General features: G+C 54.8%; 1 protein-coding gene across 1 annotated transcript in view; it reads left to right on the top strand.

Annotated features, from left to right (window-relative positions):
* The first annotated feature begins 903 nt into the window (after positions 1–903).
* LOC111141413 (erythrocyte membrane protein band 4.1 like 1) overlaps positions 904–16929 on the top strand; it is a 104335-nt gene continuing 88309 nt past the window's right edge. The window contains exon 1 of the mRNA XM_022493941.1: positions 904–1047. The gene's annotated coding sequence lies outside the window, so the exon portion shown is untranslated. The remainder of the gene's footprint in view (positions 1048–16929) is intronic.

Genomic DNA, 16929 nt, shown 5'->3' with positions numbered 1-16929 from the left:
GGCCTCCTGTGGTTCACACCGGGCTCTGGAAAACAGTGGCTGGGGAAGCAGGGTGTCAGCTGCTGGGTGACTGATGTCGCTGCTGGAGTGACCGTGTCCTGACGCCCGTGCTGGCCTCCGGAGCTGGGGCAGAGAGCAGGCCGTGGGGCTTGCGCCCTTGGCCCAAGTGACTTTCCTCTTTTACCTGCTTCGTGTGATCTGTGTGATGCGGAGCCATCTTTTCCCCCATGGAGATTTACTGTTCTGAGCCCAGGGGACCTGAGGTTTCTCCCTCCAATCCTCCTGCCCTGTTGTGAAGGAGGCTGGATGTGCATCTAAGCCTTAAAACATCTGTGAGTGAATTAGACCAGAACAGCATGTTCATGCTAAAAAGAACGTAGGGACCACTGCGTCCAGCCATATTTATTTTATAGATGGGGAAACTGAGGTAAGGAGAGGCCAGGTTGAGAGACCAAAGGGTATGTTCTTTTTTGGGTGCTGGAGATCACTGGGACTGACGTGGAAGGAGGTGCTGGAGGGGTAGGGGGGCTTCTGCTCTCCCTCCTCCCCCCACATCTAGTCCCCCACCAAATTCTTCAGGTACCACCTCTTAGGATCTCTTGAATGTATCCACTTCTTTCTAGCTCTACTGTAACCACCCCAGTCTGGGCCCCGGGAACCCCTAATATGTACACCACAAGCTACCCTTGCCCATTTCCAGCCTGTCCTCTACCCTGCGAATCGATGATTTCCCACTGCTGTTTGAATTAAGCCTGAACTCCTTACCCTGGCCTCCCAGGCCCTCCCTGGTCCCCGCTGGCGGCCTCAGCTTCGGAAGTGTTACTTTCCCTTTTGCTCTGCTGCGGAGCCACACAGCCCTTTCTGTTTAACAGGTTCAGCAACTTCCCTAAGGTTTCTCAGACAGCTAAATGCCAGCCTCTCTGGGTTTCCAGCTCCTTGCTGGGTCCATGGACTCCGGCTGGTTTTGGAAGTGCTAATGCTGTTTCCTCCTTGCAGGTGCCTGACAGACGTGCTTTTTCCTGGGGAGCTGGTGTGGACGGAGGAGGGGTGAGTGTTACAGAGGCACAGCCCAAGTCCCTTCTTATGCTCGGGGTGGACAGATGGGTCTTCGAAGGCCTTCAGGCTCTGTATTTGGAGATGTTTTACTGCTGGGAGGCCTGAAGGTTTGTCTAGGCCACAGATTTCCAGTGGGTTTAAAAAGCAGGGCTGTGCTGAAGGTCCTCTCTGGTTTTGGCTTATTTCGAGGTAGGGGCTAAAATGCACGTTCATTGAGCGCCTCTGCGTTGGACCATGAGCTCTGCCTGTATCGCTTGTCTGTGCCATCGTGGCTACTGATGGACGGCCTTGGACCTGGAAGTTGGATCCACTGGCCCTGCAGCCCCAGTTTTATTCTGCTTAACCACTCCTAGGTGCACCTTAGAGTCGGGAGAGGGTGTTTTCATTCTGGTTCTGCCACTGACTCCTAAGTGACCGTGGGCGGCTACGTTCCTTTGTGTCGGCCTCAGGACCCTCTGTATACTGTCAGGGTGGGGAGTGGGGGAAGGCGGGGTGAGAATAAATGAGTTGTTTCCTCCCACTGTCCAGCAGGAAATCCCCTTTTCCAAGGAACCCCAAAGAACCTCCGGGTACAAAATGGCCAGAGGCGTGGGAGAGTAGTTGAAGTTGGGGCAGGTGTGGGGGACGCTAACCGGCGAATTCCTCAGCCCCCAGCAGCCTCCAGATAATGACAGGGAACCCTCCCTTGGCTCTGCACAAGATGATTCGCAAACCACTGGCATAGGGTGTGTCAAAACCCTTTTCCAGCTTGGGGGTTCTGTGGCTTTGGCGGGGTGAGGGCAGAGAGCGAGCTGGGCCAATGAAGTTACACTGATTGGGAAATAATGAAGTAATACGCAAAGGTTATTAGTAAGGCACGACTGTCAGGGTCTGTGAGGTTACTGTTCCAGAACTCTCTGGGTTTTGTTTTTTTATTAGATCAGAGGCACCTCTGTACTCCTAGGGGATCACTCGCTCGTTGTGTGTGTGTGTCTGTGTGCGTGTGTGTGTGTGTGTGTGTGTGTGTTAGGGAGCAGGGGCTGTGGGGAGGAGGTGGGACTGAGCCGCTCAGGCAGGTAGAGTAAATAATGCCAAGCAGAGCTGGGAGCATGTTGGTGGGGGTAAGGGGTGCCTTTAGCTCTGGTTAAAAGGAGGGATTTGGCTCTTTCCTGCCAGCACATGGGCCCCACGGAGATCTCTGGGCAGGAAGCGCTGGGAACAAGGAATCCTCTGTCCACAGTCCCAGCACAGCCAGGATAGCAGTGGCTTAGGAGTTCCCAGGAGGGGGCCCCCGCTGGTCTTTCCCTGACTTTTGGGCAAATGGGTAGGGAGAGGGAGAACTAAGTGCATGTGTGCCTGGGGTGCAGGGGGCGGGGTGGGCGTGGTAAAGGGAGGTGGAGGTTGGCTCATTCACTATTCTACAAGTTCCTCAAGCTTCTGGAAGCCCACCGAGGAGCCAGGCTCAGAAGCAGGCGGCTCTGTAGGGGTTAGAGCAAGAAAGATGAGACTCTAGGTATGAACCACCATCATTTACGGGAGGAGACAGGAAAGGCGAGACGTGATAGATTTGCACAGGGAACCTGAAGCACTGGAAATCTGTGTGGCCTGCAAGTCGGGAACTGGGCCTCAGTGTTCTCTTCTGTACGTTGGGGGTGGACATGTCAGCAAGGCTACTTATTCATGCTCTCCTGAAGAGCATTTAGATCAGGGTATTTCAGATCTCTTAGAGCAGCAGAATCCCAGTACGTAGCTTTTGTAGCAAAACTGCTGTGGTCGAACTGGCAGCAAGTTATCAAGAATCTTGCTACACTCCCCCTCCAACTCCCCCTCCCCACCCCGCGCTGCCCACTGCCCTTTGTTCCACAGGTGTTTGGGGAGGCACAGATTCCCAGGACTCTGGGAAGCAATGTCTGAAGACCTCTGGGTCAGGGTGATTCTGGAGAACATACTTTGTAGACTGTCCCTCGCAGCCCTGATGGTAGAGATTGTGCCGGAACGAACAGGAGTCTATTAGTTCTGATACGGACTTCTGCCTTGCCCTGCCCTGCCCTGCCTATGGCCGGCATACACCTGATCTAGGTTAGGGCCTGTATAATTGGGCATGGGTTTTTCCTTTTCTTTTTTTTTTTTGAAGATTTTTTATTTATTTACTTGACAAAGAGAGAGCACAAGTAGGTAGATAGGCAGGCAGAGGAAGAGGATGAAGCAGCGCTCCACTGAGCAGAGAGCCTGATGCGGGGCTCGATCCCAGGACCCTGGGATCATGACCCGAGCTGAAGGCAGCTGCTTAACTGACTGAGCCACCCAGGCACCCTGGGCATGGGTTTTTCATAAATAAAGTGACAAACACTCAATTTAAAGTGGCTTAAACCAAAAAGGGACTTAACGGATCCTGGGGTGGTCCCTGGAACTGAAGGGTGAGGAGTTGCGTGGACTCCCCTCCTACCCCTGCTGTCTCTCCTCTCTGCTCTTACTGGGAGCTCTCTGTCCGCTGCCCCAGCTTAGCCACCCAGACAAAAAAAAAGAACTATTTTTCTTCTAGGATCTACGTATCAATCCAAGGGAAGGGCTCTGACTGGGATAGTCCTTGTCGCTGGCAGAGAGGGATATTCTGAGTGGCCAGGCCTGGGCCATATGCTACCCATGTAGCTAACAGGGACACAGGGCTGTAACCAGAAAGGCCGATCAGTGAGAGCACGCTGGGTGTTAGTGGAGTCCTGGGTTATAGGACAGTGAACCGTTCGTGGGCCTAAAGGGGCTGTCACGCCCCTCTTCAGTGACAGTAATACAAAGACCAGCAATGAGAACAATAGGTCATGTTTATTGAATCACTCTCCCTATGCTGAGTGTGTTCTGTTGCTTTCGGGGCATTAGTTCATTTAATCCTCATTAAACAGTACCCACGCACGTCTTTAGGGTGGGTACTGTTACCATCCCCCCTGCATAGATGGGGAACTGAGGCAAAGTTAGTGAAGGTCCCACCCTGAGTGAGAGGAGACCAGGAGTCCGGCCTCAGAGCTCATCTCTGTGGCCATATTTTTTGTGCCCAGGTTGGGCGTCCCAGGGGCCATCCTAGATCCGATGGCACGCTGCTCCATGACCCGGAGCCTGTGACCTGCAGAGGCGCCCCTCCCAGGTTCCACCGCCCTGCCTGCAGGAAGGGGCTTCGAGTGGGGGCGTGCAGGTTTGTGTCCGTAGAAATCCGTCCATCCATCCAGCGCAGGGCTCTGTGGCCGATGGAAAGAACAGTCATCTCTGAACCATAACAAACAAACTCCAACACTGAGCGCTGGCTTTGTGCCCAGCTCTGTGCTGCATCCCTGGCGTGCCTTAGCTCATTTAATTACAGTAACAGCCCTAGAGGGTAGGTACTGTTATTGTGCCCATCTTCCAGAGGAAACTGAGGCTCAGTCAGGTAAGTGACTTTCCCGTGTGCAGAAAGCTAATCAGTGGCAAAACCTGGTGTTGGAGTTCAGGTCTGCCAAGCTCCAAAGCCTGTGCTAGGAGCCGAGGCAGTTGTCGTGTCCCCCAGGTGGGAAATAGACGTGTGGAGGTGCGGCTGTGACGTCGTCAACAGTGCAAATTGCCATCAGAGAAGGACAGGAGAGGTACAACTGATGAGCAGAGGACAGAGCGCAGAGAAAGGGGGCAGGGGGCAGTGTAGGCATGGCAGTCAAAATGTGCTTCCTAGAGGAGGGGACATTGGGCCTTGAAGGGGCTGGATTTGGGCAGGAAAGCTCTCCGGGAGGAAGGAGCTGCCTGAGGAAAGGCACAGAAGGGAGAAGCAGTTCAGTTTGGCCAGAACTAAAGAGTGGGGGGGAGGAGGGTGGCCAGCTGTCTTTCAGGCTTCAGAGAGGGAGCCCCTCCTTCCATGCCCTTCTCTTCAGAGATGTGAAGAGGTTTGATTATCTCCAGCTGCTGCACACAGGTGCTGGGTTCCTTCACCTTTTCTTCCAGATGGAAGGAGGACAGGCCCCAGTGCACGGTGGACAAAGGGCACCTGGGCACCAACAGGTGTCAGTCCTTCATTCATTTCCTCCAGGTGGTGAAGGGTGGGGGAGTGCCTGTCTGTGGTCCATTCCCTGGCAGCCTCTCATCCAAATAGCACAGAGCTCCCGGAAGCAGGATGATTTCTTTCCCTTTCCTTCCTTCCTTTTTCTTTCTTTCTGGTTTCTAACAGCCTTTTGGCCGATGGTGAGATTTCCCTCCCCTCCCCTCCCCTCCCCAGGCAGGAGGCTGAACCTTGTATCTCTAGCCCACAGAGAGGCTCCCTTCTCTTCTCCACTTCCCTCACCACACACAGCTAATCTCATCCACGTTGTCAGAAGACAGACAATGCCCTCAGATCCTGGGCTCTGTCCTGGAAGTACCTTCAGATGTTTCTTCAAGCAACTCAAAATTGGGGAACGATTGTATTGTTAGCCCTGGGAGCCTCCTTGGTTTCAGAGGACGGAAGAATGGCAGCCATATTCATTCAGCTGGACTCAGTGTATCAGAGCCTTTATTACCCCATCGAGGAAGCCAAGGTTCAGAGAAGGAAAACGACATAGGTGCCATTGTCATAGGAAGGTGGCTGTGTCATTATCTCCTACAGGAGGGATGAAAGTGTGGGAGACTCAACAAGGAGAATGCCCTCTCCCCCACTCCTCCTGCCTCCCCACTCCTCCTCTGATTGCAGGGCTCTGAAATGCTGACTCTGGCTATCCCCCCCTCCCTGCCTCCCCCTTGTGGATACAGATCATTGCTGTGTGGCTTGCGGCTTCTTGGAGAGCTAGAGGGGCTGTCTCTGGGGGGCCCAGCCTTCATAAGTGTTGTCCAGACATGACCCAGATGTCCAGCATTCCTTCTGTGACCCCTATTTTCTTTGGGATCTCTGGATTTTTCCAGCCCTTCTTGGAGAGATTCTAGCATTTCTCTAGAGGAAAAAGAGGTAGGGAAGGGCAGAGGAATGCTCTCACTAGAGGGTTTTTCATCCCCCTGGCCCTTATCACCAGGCTCACACATGGACTAGAATCAAAGTCCCTAATATTTTTCCTACAAAGGGCTTTTCTGTTCACCATCCCATCAAATTCCCCTTATAAACCCGAGAGGTAAAGCAGCAAAGGTGTAATTATCCCCCTTTTGTGGGTGGGTTAATGGAGGCTTGGAGAAGGTAAGTGACTTCTCCAAGGCCACACAGCTAACGAGGGGCAAAGCAGAGCTGGAAGAGAGAACCAATGTCCAGGAATCCTGATCTCTTATTGTCCAGTGCTGATGGCTATTGGGACAGTCGCTGAGACTCCGTCTTTGGTGCCACCTGGTGTATGGGGGTTATGTCCCCATTTCTAACCTTCCCAAGCCTCCTAAGGCCTGTAGAAAAGTTTCACTTGTCACTTCTGGATCTGAGAGTTCCCCAGCCAGTCTCAACTTACCGCTGTGGCCAGTCTTGGCTGACCTAACAGGCTGACCTTTCTCTTCCCAAAAGGTGGATGAGATTTGCCATTTGTTGGGGAGGACCCCTGTGTGGGATGTTGGAGGCACATGTTTCAGCCTGCGGCCCACGGAGTGGATGGGGAAACTGAGGCTGGGGTCAGCACAATGGTTGTGTGCAGGACAGCTAGAGAGGCAAGGGGGGGCAGGGGGAAAGGCTTAGACTGGGTGGATGTGTTGGGCCCTTTTCCCAGAAAATCCACAGCTTTGTTTCACTAAGTGGAACACAGTGTCCACTAAGTGTTTACTTATCGCTCCATTTCTGCCCCAGAGAAATTCTTGCTAAGGGCACCCTGGGCTTTCTAGAAAAGTGGTATCTGGCCCAAACCAGGGGGAGCCCTGGGTTCCTGAGGGGTATGGGGAGCTGCAGCTCAGTGCTTGGTAAGAATAACTGGGATTCCACCATGGACAGTGGTGGTAGTTGCACACCTCTGTGTAGTCCTGGCATGTTCTTTACCTCTAGACCTCCCTGAAGTTGGGGCAGCAGGGCGCAGACTCTCTGAGACGGGCCTCCTGGGCCTTATGGACATGGTGTTGGCCTCTTGAACTTGTTGCCGACCAAGGTTAGTTTCTCGTTTTGTGTCTGGGGAACCAAAGACTCAGACTAGGAAAGTGACTGGCGTCCGTTGCCAGTAGCCACCAGCCCCGGGTGCAGAGCGGGGAGCCGGCTGCCCAGGCGAGGGACAGCGTTGTAAAGCTAGAATAGCAAACACTGCCGTCTTCATATGCGTGTTCCTGGAAAGGTCTCAGGAAAGGTCTGGACAAATGACCTGGGCAGGTCCCTCTCCTTCTCTGCGCCTCCGTTTCCCTGTCCGGATCCGCTCTCTACAGTCCTTTGACTTTCTGGTCTTCTGCGGCCAGTGAATTGAGTCATGTGGTTGCCAAGTTTTCCTGGGGACTCAGTTGCCCCCTTTTTGAAGCAAGGACAACAAAATTAGCCAGTCCTATCGACCTTCAGGGTTACTACTACCAAGGTCAGTGCAGTGACCCCAGCCCTCTGGGGCCACCTCAGGCTTTGGCAGATGGGGAGTCGCTTTAAACCAGGGGACGCACTCCCACATGGGCGTAGAATGAAGCTGAAAGAAGCCTGAGCGCCACAGTCAGACACACGTGAACAGAGACCGCTGCTCTGCCCCTCCTGTGTGAACGCGAACGAAACATCTCATTTCTCTCTGCCTTAGTTTTACCGTCTGTAAAATGGAGACGGCAGGAGTGCTTCCTTAGGGGGTTAGGGAGCCCAGACAAGAGAATGCAGGCTGCGTGTCTAGCACTGTGCCTGGCCCGCTGGGGGTGTTACCGTGTCCTCGATACCTATAGAGATGATGACAGCTGACCTTTAGAGATGGCTTTGTGGGGCCAGCTAGGCTACTAATGGCAGTGTTATCATTCTCCTTCTCTCTACTTTTTGGCACTTTACAGTTTACAAAGCACGTTCACGTCCGTCACTGTATGCGGCCTTCAGAGCCTCCCTGAATGGAGGCAGGAAGGCAGTCACTGTCTTCATTGTACAAATGCAGCTGTGGGTCTCAAGAGAGGCGAGTGGCTTGCCGCGACTTCAGCCTTGGTGTTCAGGAGCTCAACTCCGGGCCCGAGGTGCGGCAGGGGCCAGGCTTTGGGCCTGGCGGCACAGGCAGGGAAGCAGAGGGCCACTGCTGCTCACCCTGATTGTCACGCCATAACTTTTGCAGGGTGGGCGAGTGACCGAATAAATGACCGAGTGGCTCAGTGGCCTTGTCAAGTCACAGAAACACACACACACAGGCTTGTGATGCGAGTGGCGGGCAACCTGTTTCTCACCTTTGGGCCCAGGATTTCTAGTGCTCTGTGCCAACAGTGTCCCTTCCTTTTCCGCACGGCCTGTCTGCATCCTGAGCCCCCAAAAACCAGACTCGTCTTTCCTCTCTACCGTTGCCTGCTCTCCCCCCCGCCCCCCAGTGCTTGGGCCGAGAGGCGGGTTTTGCCACCAGTGAGTCTTGATTGAGTCACACAGTTTTCACTGAGTCCCTGCCATCCCCTTGGCACTGTCCCACCTGCCAGGATGCAGAGGTGAACACAGCAGGCAAATGCACGATCGGTGTTGAACAGCAGACTTCTTATCAGTGTCTGGAAGTTCCCAGGGGGTGGTGAGGGTGGAGGGTGCATGATTTTGAATTTGGAAAAATGTCTCTGTTGTGGGAGGCAGCCTGTGCTCAGAGTCCCGGGCTGGGGCTCAGTTCTCGGCGGTGGGTCCATCTCTGCTGGGCTTTGCTGTGTGATCTTAGGGCAGTCCCTGCCCCTCCCTGGGGCTTTTCCTTCGATCTACCAAAGAAGGGGATTGGCTGAGATACGAGAATACTCCCTGATGTTTGTGGGGCACCTGCCTGACTCCTATTCTGTTCTCACAGGAGCCCAGGCTGATGCTTAGGTCCCTTCTTGCGTACCCATTGGCTCCTGGGTCTCGCAGGCCTTGGGAACGTTTCTGAATGGGTCTGTGAGCACCAGGAAAACGCTGGTAGGATCATCAGCTCCCACACAGTCAGCCCGAGGAGCTGCCCACTGTCCTATATGTAGGCCCTGCTTCCCTGGGCTGGCTTTAGTGCTGACAGAACCTTCCAGCAAGGTGGCCCCTGACCCAGAGGCCAGCCCTGTCTTGCATGGGCTGTGCACACAGGGGGATGTACACTCTGATACTCTCCCTTGGGCAGGAGGTGGTGAGAGGCGGGGTGGAGATGGGGTGAGAGTGAAACTTCAAGGACTCCTGATACTACAGAGCTGACCTAGCCCCTCCACAGGAAGGCTGGTGAAACCGAAGCCTGAGAAGGGCAAGTTTTCCTGCGTCTACACTGAGGGTCACAAAGCTCTGTGAGAACACGGCTGACCTGAGCCCCTCCACCTACAGGCACATTTTGTGCTTAGCTGGTCCCTGGGCCTTGGACAAAGGGTAGAGCCTGTGTGTACTTGGCAGGTCATAGGGTGGCAGGACCTCATCCTGGTATCTGTGGTTAGGAGGGGACAAGTGTCTGGGTATCATTTTTGTCACGTTTCCCTGCTTCCTGCTCTGTCTCTCGAGTAAGTTCCTAGATCTCTTGCCCTAGTGGCGCTGACAGCTGACATGTTGTTTCCAGAGGAGGAAGGGACGCAGAGGGCAGGCCCTTGTGCCAGCTGGGGACAGGATGCCTGGTGCCTGATTCCAGGTGGAGTGGTTCGTCCAGGAGCCCCCGTCCTGGCCCTGTGGCAGTGCCCGTGCAGCCTGGCTGGCAGGCTGAGAGGAGCCTGTTTGGGTCCGCCCTGCCCCCCAGCTCCTGGTGTCTCAGCCTACCTCCCTGAGGCTCTGTAGCTCAGGGCTCTGCCACTTGGCCCTGGCATGGGGACTGGTCTATCAGGTTTTGCCACACCCATGAGCTGTGAGAAGTCTGGGAGCTCAGGCGGGGCAGGTGGGAGGAGGCAGTGCTGCCCTGTCCTTGACCCCCTCTCCAATTCCAGCCTCCCCTCTGTCCTCTTTCCCACCTTTCTCAGGGAAGCTGCACAGGGAACTGGAAAGCAGAGCCCTGGGACGCCTCGTCAGCATGTGACTGAGGGCAAACCCCTTATTGGACCTCAGTGTTTTCATCTGTCCAGTGGGGCTTTGGGCTCTTCAAGCCACAAGCAGCCACATCCTGATTCCAGTTAGAGCCCAGCCATTTTCTCTCCAGCCCTGGGCCAGTTATAGCACACCCTGTGCTTCAGGGTCTGAACCAGTAAAACCAGGGCCATGACCCTTGCTTGCTTCCTGGGAGTGGTGACGGGCTCAGCTAACGTCCTAGCAAGCATCCATTAGAGGGGTTTTCTGTCTGTATTTGGGCCAGCCCTTGTCTGGATTCAGCCGAAACAGAGTGTGTACCTAGGGCTGGGCTTACTGTAGTCCCCTCGCCCTTACCCTGAGCGCTGCAGTGCCTGAGAACCAGGCTTTCTGAGCTGCTCCACTGTAAGGTGGGGAGAACGAGAACCCAGGAGGAAGCCTCAACATTTGCTGCCTCTGCTTCCTCCTGACTTGCAGATCAACCCAGGGTCTAGTTCAGGGGAAAAGGGAGGGCGCTCTGCCTTCCACTGCCACAGCCCCCCTCTTAGACACCTTGCTGGACCACCTCTGATGGTCTAAAGTATATAGATCGTATGTCCTCAGAAAATTCAGATTCTGACAATGTACAGATCAGGAGAAGGAATAGAAGCTCAAGAAAACATTTGCAGCCTGGGATGGGGTAGAGAGAGAAGGAGAGGGAATTGAGGCAGCACAATGCCAGTTACTTTGCGTAAGTTACATACATTATTTATATTCCCAAGTCGTCTTTCCAAGTGGCAGCCCAAGTGATGTTTGTAAAACGGATCAGACCTTGTCACTCAATGTCTTTCCTCTGCACTCAGAATAAACTCAACTCCTTACCGTGGCCTGCAGGGCCCTGAATAAGCTGGTCCCTGCTTCCCCCTCTAGTCAGCTCCCTGCTGGTCATTTAGTTCAGTGCCAGGAGTTTTCTCTCCATGGAACAAAGTCTTCCCTACCCCAGGACATTTACACCTGCTGTTCCTTCCGCTTAGAGCTTTCTTTCTGTGGCTCTTGGTAGCCTTGGGTCTTTCTTTACAACACAGCTTTCTTAGACACCTCCCTGCCCTGCCCCACTGGACTGCTCTCTGATTTGCCTTTTGGCTCCTCATTACACTTATCACAATGTGTAACCACTTGTGTTTTATTTGCAATGTCATGTTCACTCCTGACTGGCATTGCATAGCACACAGTAGGTGCTCAAGAAGGATTTGTTGGATGAATAAATGAATGAGTAAGTTGCAGAGACACAGAGTGTTAGTTGAGTGCCTGGCTTAGGGCACGGCCCTTAGTAGATGCTCAATAAACAGCAGCTTTCAGTGTGATGCGACATGGATGGGGAATACCCCCCCACTCCCCCACCCCCCGCCCCAGTGTGTTGTGGCTAGCAGGTATGCATGGGGGCAAGGGCTATGGTGGGCAAGGTTGAGAAGGTGAACTGGTACCAGGTCCTGGCAGTCCCTGATGCTATACTTCCTGAAAGACGTTGGTGGGAGTCTTTGCTAGGTCACTAATTGTAACTTAGAGCTGTCCTTCTGCCATGTGCACTCAGACACCATGTGTGCTTGCAGAACTCCTCTGCACTGGCAGCAGGGAGCACGAGGGGCGAGGGGCAGGAGCTGGGGGCGCACGCTGGACAGGCTGGGGCCTCTCTGGGGGCACTCTCTGAAGCAGATTCACCCCAGAGGCCCACACCTGAGCGGTGCTGTCGGGAACATGCTGTGGGTTTTGATCCCACATTGCCCGCCACTGCACTGTCTCTGGGGGGTCAGCGGGACACCTAAGAGGCAGAGGCTGGGACCTCTATCGTGGCTCCGCCCCTTATCAGCCACGTGACTTCTGCCTTTCCCGTTCACGGGTCTGATTCTGTTTCTTCAGCTGTGAACAGGCTGTCTTTAGCACAGGCCTCCTGGGGTCTTGGTGACAGTAAAGGAAGCAGTGAATGCACAGGGCTTCGCAAAGGGCCTGGCACATACTGAGCCCTCCGAATGGGGAGCTGTTCCCTGCACTCTGCAGTGGGGGCTTCAGAAAGGGCGTCGGAGGCGGCAGGAATCCCCAGTGCCAAGAAGAAGGTGCAGAGGCATGAAACGGGAGGGCGCCCCAGAGTGGCTGGAGGTTGCTCTCCCTGTTGGGATGGCAGGAAAGGAAAGTGGAGCCTGGGCAGGCCCCGCTCCTGAGCGCGTGTATACTGGGCCAGGAGCTGGAATTTGACCAGGGGGACCATGAGGGCCACTGCAGGGTGTTAGGTTGGGAATGGGGTGATCTGATTTCTGGCAGTGGGAGGGTGGGTTGCAGGGGCTAGGCTGGAGGCGGGAGACCAGTGGGCAGGCTGTGGGTGGGGTGGGCTGCGACACTCAGGCACGAAGTGGAGAAGGACCAGATCACGGTGGGAGCCTGGAGTTGGGTGGTGGGGGGCAGGGGAGGGAAGGCAACCTGTCCTGGATGGCTGCAGGGTTTCTCCATAGGGTGACTGAGGGATTACAGAGCTAAACGCATGGGGAATGCATGTGGGTTTTGATGTGAATAGTTTGACTTCTCTGGAATTGAGGAGCTTTCTAAGGAACTTTTTTTTTTCGTTCTGACTCTCCGCGTGGAAAATCTTTCTGGAATCTCTGAGTGAAGGACCCGTCCCCTAGCGATAAAAGAGTTCACTTGGATGCTGTGCCCACCTCCTTCCTGTGGGGCTAGGGACCCAGCGAGGAAGGGGACAGCCTGGCCTGTAGGTGCCAAAGCCGGGGATGTTGTTTGGAAGCTGTTTTCCAGGGTCTGTCAGTTTTCTTGTGATTTTCTTCCTTTTCCTCAAAGTGTGTGGAAAGAGGCAATTCCAGTTAGTGGGACATGTGTATTCCAAGGCCCTTGACTGGGCTCAGCAACCTTTCAAAAAGTAAGCTCGTTGGTAAGTGTGGATTGGGGGCTGTTGTTCCGCAGATCTTAGATCTCGCACTTTATAGATGGGGAAAAGGAGACCCATGGGAAAGCAGATGAGACTGCTTGGGTCCAGTTGTGAATTAATGGCAGAGCTGGGCCTGGGCCAGGCGCCAGTCCTCCTCTTCCAGGCTGTTCGTGGCTCTCCAGTGGCACTGCCTCCCTGAGGAGTGTGGGGGTGCAGAAGTGACGCACATCCACGCGGGCCCCTGTCCCAGCTCCGAGGCACACACCTGGTCACAGTACATACCCGCACACTGAGCAGGACTCAACTACTGTCTGAAGGCCCCGACTCAGAAGCCCATCGTCCCCACCCTTCCAATGTGAGATGGGCCCAGGGGCATAGCTGGAGGCTGGGAGTGCGCACTGAAGGATTGGGGGGGATTCCTTCCTTATGAGAAGAGAAGAGAACCCTCTCTAGATGGGGGGAAGGCGGTCCACGTCCCTACTCCAGCTGATTGTGGTGCCGAGGAGAGGCCTTTGTCTGCGTTGCCAGGGGAACCAAAGTTTCTGCCTCCTTCCAGGGCTGTGATTGGCCCCTGGTGGAGCTGGAGCTTTGGTGAATGGAGGGGCCTTCCTCCTGCCTGAATCTTTCATGGGGTGAGAAAACCAGAGCGAGGCAGGGGTCCCCATGGAAGCGCCCCTTAGCCTTCTGTGCTCCACTCCCTCAGCTGTAGAGATGATGGGTCCCCTTGTTCATTCACTCATTCATTTATCCCAGGCAGCATCTGCCCCAGGCCCTTCATGCTGCAGGTCCAGGAAGGCTAACCTAAGAGTCAGAAGACTTGCATTTGGATCCTGGCACAGCCACAGACTCTCTCCTGGCCTTAGCTGGGCCCCTTCCCCTCCCTGGGCCTCAGTTTCCCTACATGTAAAAACAAAGGCATTGGGCTGGACTTCTGGTCCTTCCAGTTCTGAATTCCCTGACCACAGCCCACATCCCCTTCTTTTCGACCTTTCACACTCCCATCTAGCCTCTGACCGTGTTGTCGCTTGTAGGGGCTCAGGTTAGATGCAGGACAGAATAGCGAGTGGCAAACAGCTCTTAGCATTGTTTTGTTTTGTTTGTTTTTCCTCCTGGGAAATGTGTGTTCTCTCCAGCTTCAAGAAGCCCCAAATCCTGCATCCCTTCTCACATCATTCCTTCTACCGGGACCCAGGTTCAGTGTAAACAGGCCGAGGGTGGCCCGTGATGACTGCCTCATCGCTGCTCATGGAGGGGCTGGGCAACGGGCAGAACGGGGACCGCCAGGCTGGGTGAGGCCATTGGGGGAGCCCTGGCGCTCAGCAGTCCTGGGTTCGGGGCCTAACTCAGCCACGTGTTGGCTAGGTGACCTTGGCAGGACTTTTCAGCTCATTTCCGGCCTCCGTGGCACAGGACTCCTAATGCCACCTGGGGGGGGGGGGCTCTTACAGAGGTTGAACAAAATGACATGTCTGCCACACACGTCATACAGGGCCCCACATTCTCCCAGCCCCAGTCTCTCCCCTAGAAATGCAGGGAGCTGGGGCGGGTCTGGATCGGAGGGCTTGCTGGGACTGACCATAGAAGCTGCTCGTTCCTGGCAGCGCCGAGCAGCAGGGAGAGAAGAGCGTTGCCTTGGGCGGGTGATGTCTGAGTGGGGGAGGCCGTGTGTCAGAGCTAATGTTTGAATAACACTTTTAAGATCCTCCAGGGACCTCAAATGAGGATGTTTCAGATGAGCTGAAATCAGAGCAAAGTAAAGAGGCTGAGCTCACTGGCAGGAAAGGGGGTGGCCTAATTGGTCCTGGCCTTGTGCTGGCCCGGCCACGCTCATTACCGCAGGCTGACTGGGAGGACGGCCCCTACATCTGGGCTGTGGGCAGCCGGAAGGGATGCCAGTTTCCTTAGAATGGGGGTGTCCTGGGGGCCATCTGGTAGTGACTCAGCCCTGCTCCTTGCTGGCTCACTAGATTGAGGGTCAGAGGTGGTTTCTTGGGTCACTGGCCTTCAGAGCCCGGTTTAGCTTTTAGCTCTGTGACCCAGCCTCCCTCCCCCTCTGAGCTGTAGGAGCCACAGCTCCGGCTTGGCCGCTGCCTGCCGTGCGTGTGTGGTGGGAGGCAGAGATGGCCCAATGAAGTCGGACATGAATTGATGGGGGACCTTCCCTCCTGGGCTCAGGTTGACCTGAGGGCCGTGATGAGGTGCGTAGAGAGAGGGAGGAGGGGGGTTTTCAGGAGAAGAAAGTGGGCTGGTGGTATGGGCGGGTGGGTAGGGGAATACGTGTGAACAGGTATGTGAGTCAGGCCTGCTTATGTGTCTGCTTAGGAGGCTCAGAATCCAAGGGACATGCCTCCAAGAGGCTGAGGAAGGGCCCACGGAGAGAGTATGTGTGTATGAGTGTGTGTGTGTGTGTGTGTGCACGCGTGCGCACGCACACACGTATGCATGTGTGGAATGTGGGTCCCTGTGGAAACACTGGTGGTAGAATTGGTGAGTCGTTATGGGCCAGGAAAATCCTGACCAGGTTCTTCTCTGAGGCCTCCTCTGTTCTGCTTGGGCTGGGATGGGAATGCATGGCCATGGGTGTGGCACATCATTGCTTCTCCTGGTGCCTGGTTTGCATTGGAAATGCCGTTTCTGGGGACACCGGTTGTGGTGGGAGCATTTGGAGACTCCTCAGTGGGGAACGTGGGGCATCAATGACTAGAGCTTTCTTGGCACCCAGCTTGCCTGGTGAATGCAGTTGGGGGCATAGGGGCCGGCACTGGGCACCGCGCCTCGCAGACCAAGGGATCCCCTCTTCTCTGTCTTTCCTCTGTCTCCGCCACACCACACCCTTCCTTCCAGCTTTGTTACTACGTCTCTGGCCAACACTCATTCACCTGTTCCCCCTTCTCTCATCGACATCTCTGGGTGGGGGTTCCTCAGGGCTCCATCAGGGTTATTATTGTTGTTGTTGTTGTTGTTTTAAGAAAACTTTCCTTTTTATTATTATTTTTTAAAAGATTTTATTTATTTTAGAGAGAGAGAGCGCGCATGAGTGGGGTGAGGGGCAGGGGGAGAAGCAGACTCCCCACTAAGCAAGGAGCCCAATGCTGAACTCGATCCCGGGGCCCTGAGATCATGACCCGAGCCGAAGGCAGATCCTTAACTGACTGAACTACCCAGGCGCCCCTAGAGAAAACTTTCTTTTTTAAATTATGAAAAGTAACAGCACAGTAGAGAGATTTTAAAAAACAGGAAGAGGGAAAAAGTGACTCCCTTGTATTGTTGGGAGTTGGGTGTGTTTCCTTCCAACCTTTCCCCTTTGCCCCTTTCTTAGGTAGCCGTAGGCCTCCTGGTGCATCTTTGGGGCTGTCCTGCGGGTTTCACTCAGCCGTGTCTGCAGAAAGTCTGTGTTGCTACAGAGAATCCCATCAGAGACAAGATCCCCTCCCCCCTCCCCTGTTGCTGGCCATTGGCGTTGCTTCCCCTCTTTGCTCTTACGAATGACACTGCGGTGAACATTGCATGAGGTGCTTTTTCCATATTTTAGGTGATGCCTGTTCGGGTGGGCTGCCAGGAGGGGCATTCTGGGTCAAGGGCTGTGGGCCCCTTCAGGCTTCTGCTGCTGGAAAGCCCAGCATCCACAGACTGGAAGGACAGGCTGTTTTTGACGCCCCTCAGGTCTGCTGAACCGGTTCCTTGGGTTCAGGGACTGTTCCGGCCCGTCCTCAATCTGGCCCTTGTTCACGCTAGGAGGGGGCCAGGGTAAGGCTGTGGAATGAGGTGGCCTGGGTTCAAAGCAGGCTCCCCTCTGCCCCTGCTTGAGTCCATCTCCTTAGCTGCGAAATGGGCATCAGGAGAGTGACTGTCTCACAAGGCGTGGTGACAATGGTGAGGTTCAGAGAAGGAAAGCCACCTAGTGACTTGGCCAGGCTTTCAGCCTTCTGGGTGGTCTCTTTCCCTGGTGCTGGCCTACCCCTGGGGATGGTCTGGT

The sequence above is a fragment of the Enhydra lutris genome, unplaced genomic scaffold (assembly GCF_002288905.1).
Source record: "Enhydra lutris kenyoni isolate GAN:26980312 unplaced genomic scaffold, ASM228890v2 scaffoldscaffold6, whole genome shotgun sequence".
Classification (NCBI taxonomy): Eukaryota; Metazoa; Chordata; class Mammalia; order Carnivora; family Mustelidae; genus Enhydra; species Enhydra lutris.
Note: the sequence above shows the minus strand (reverse complement) of the source record. Positions and strands in the feature narration are given on the sequence as shown.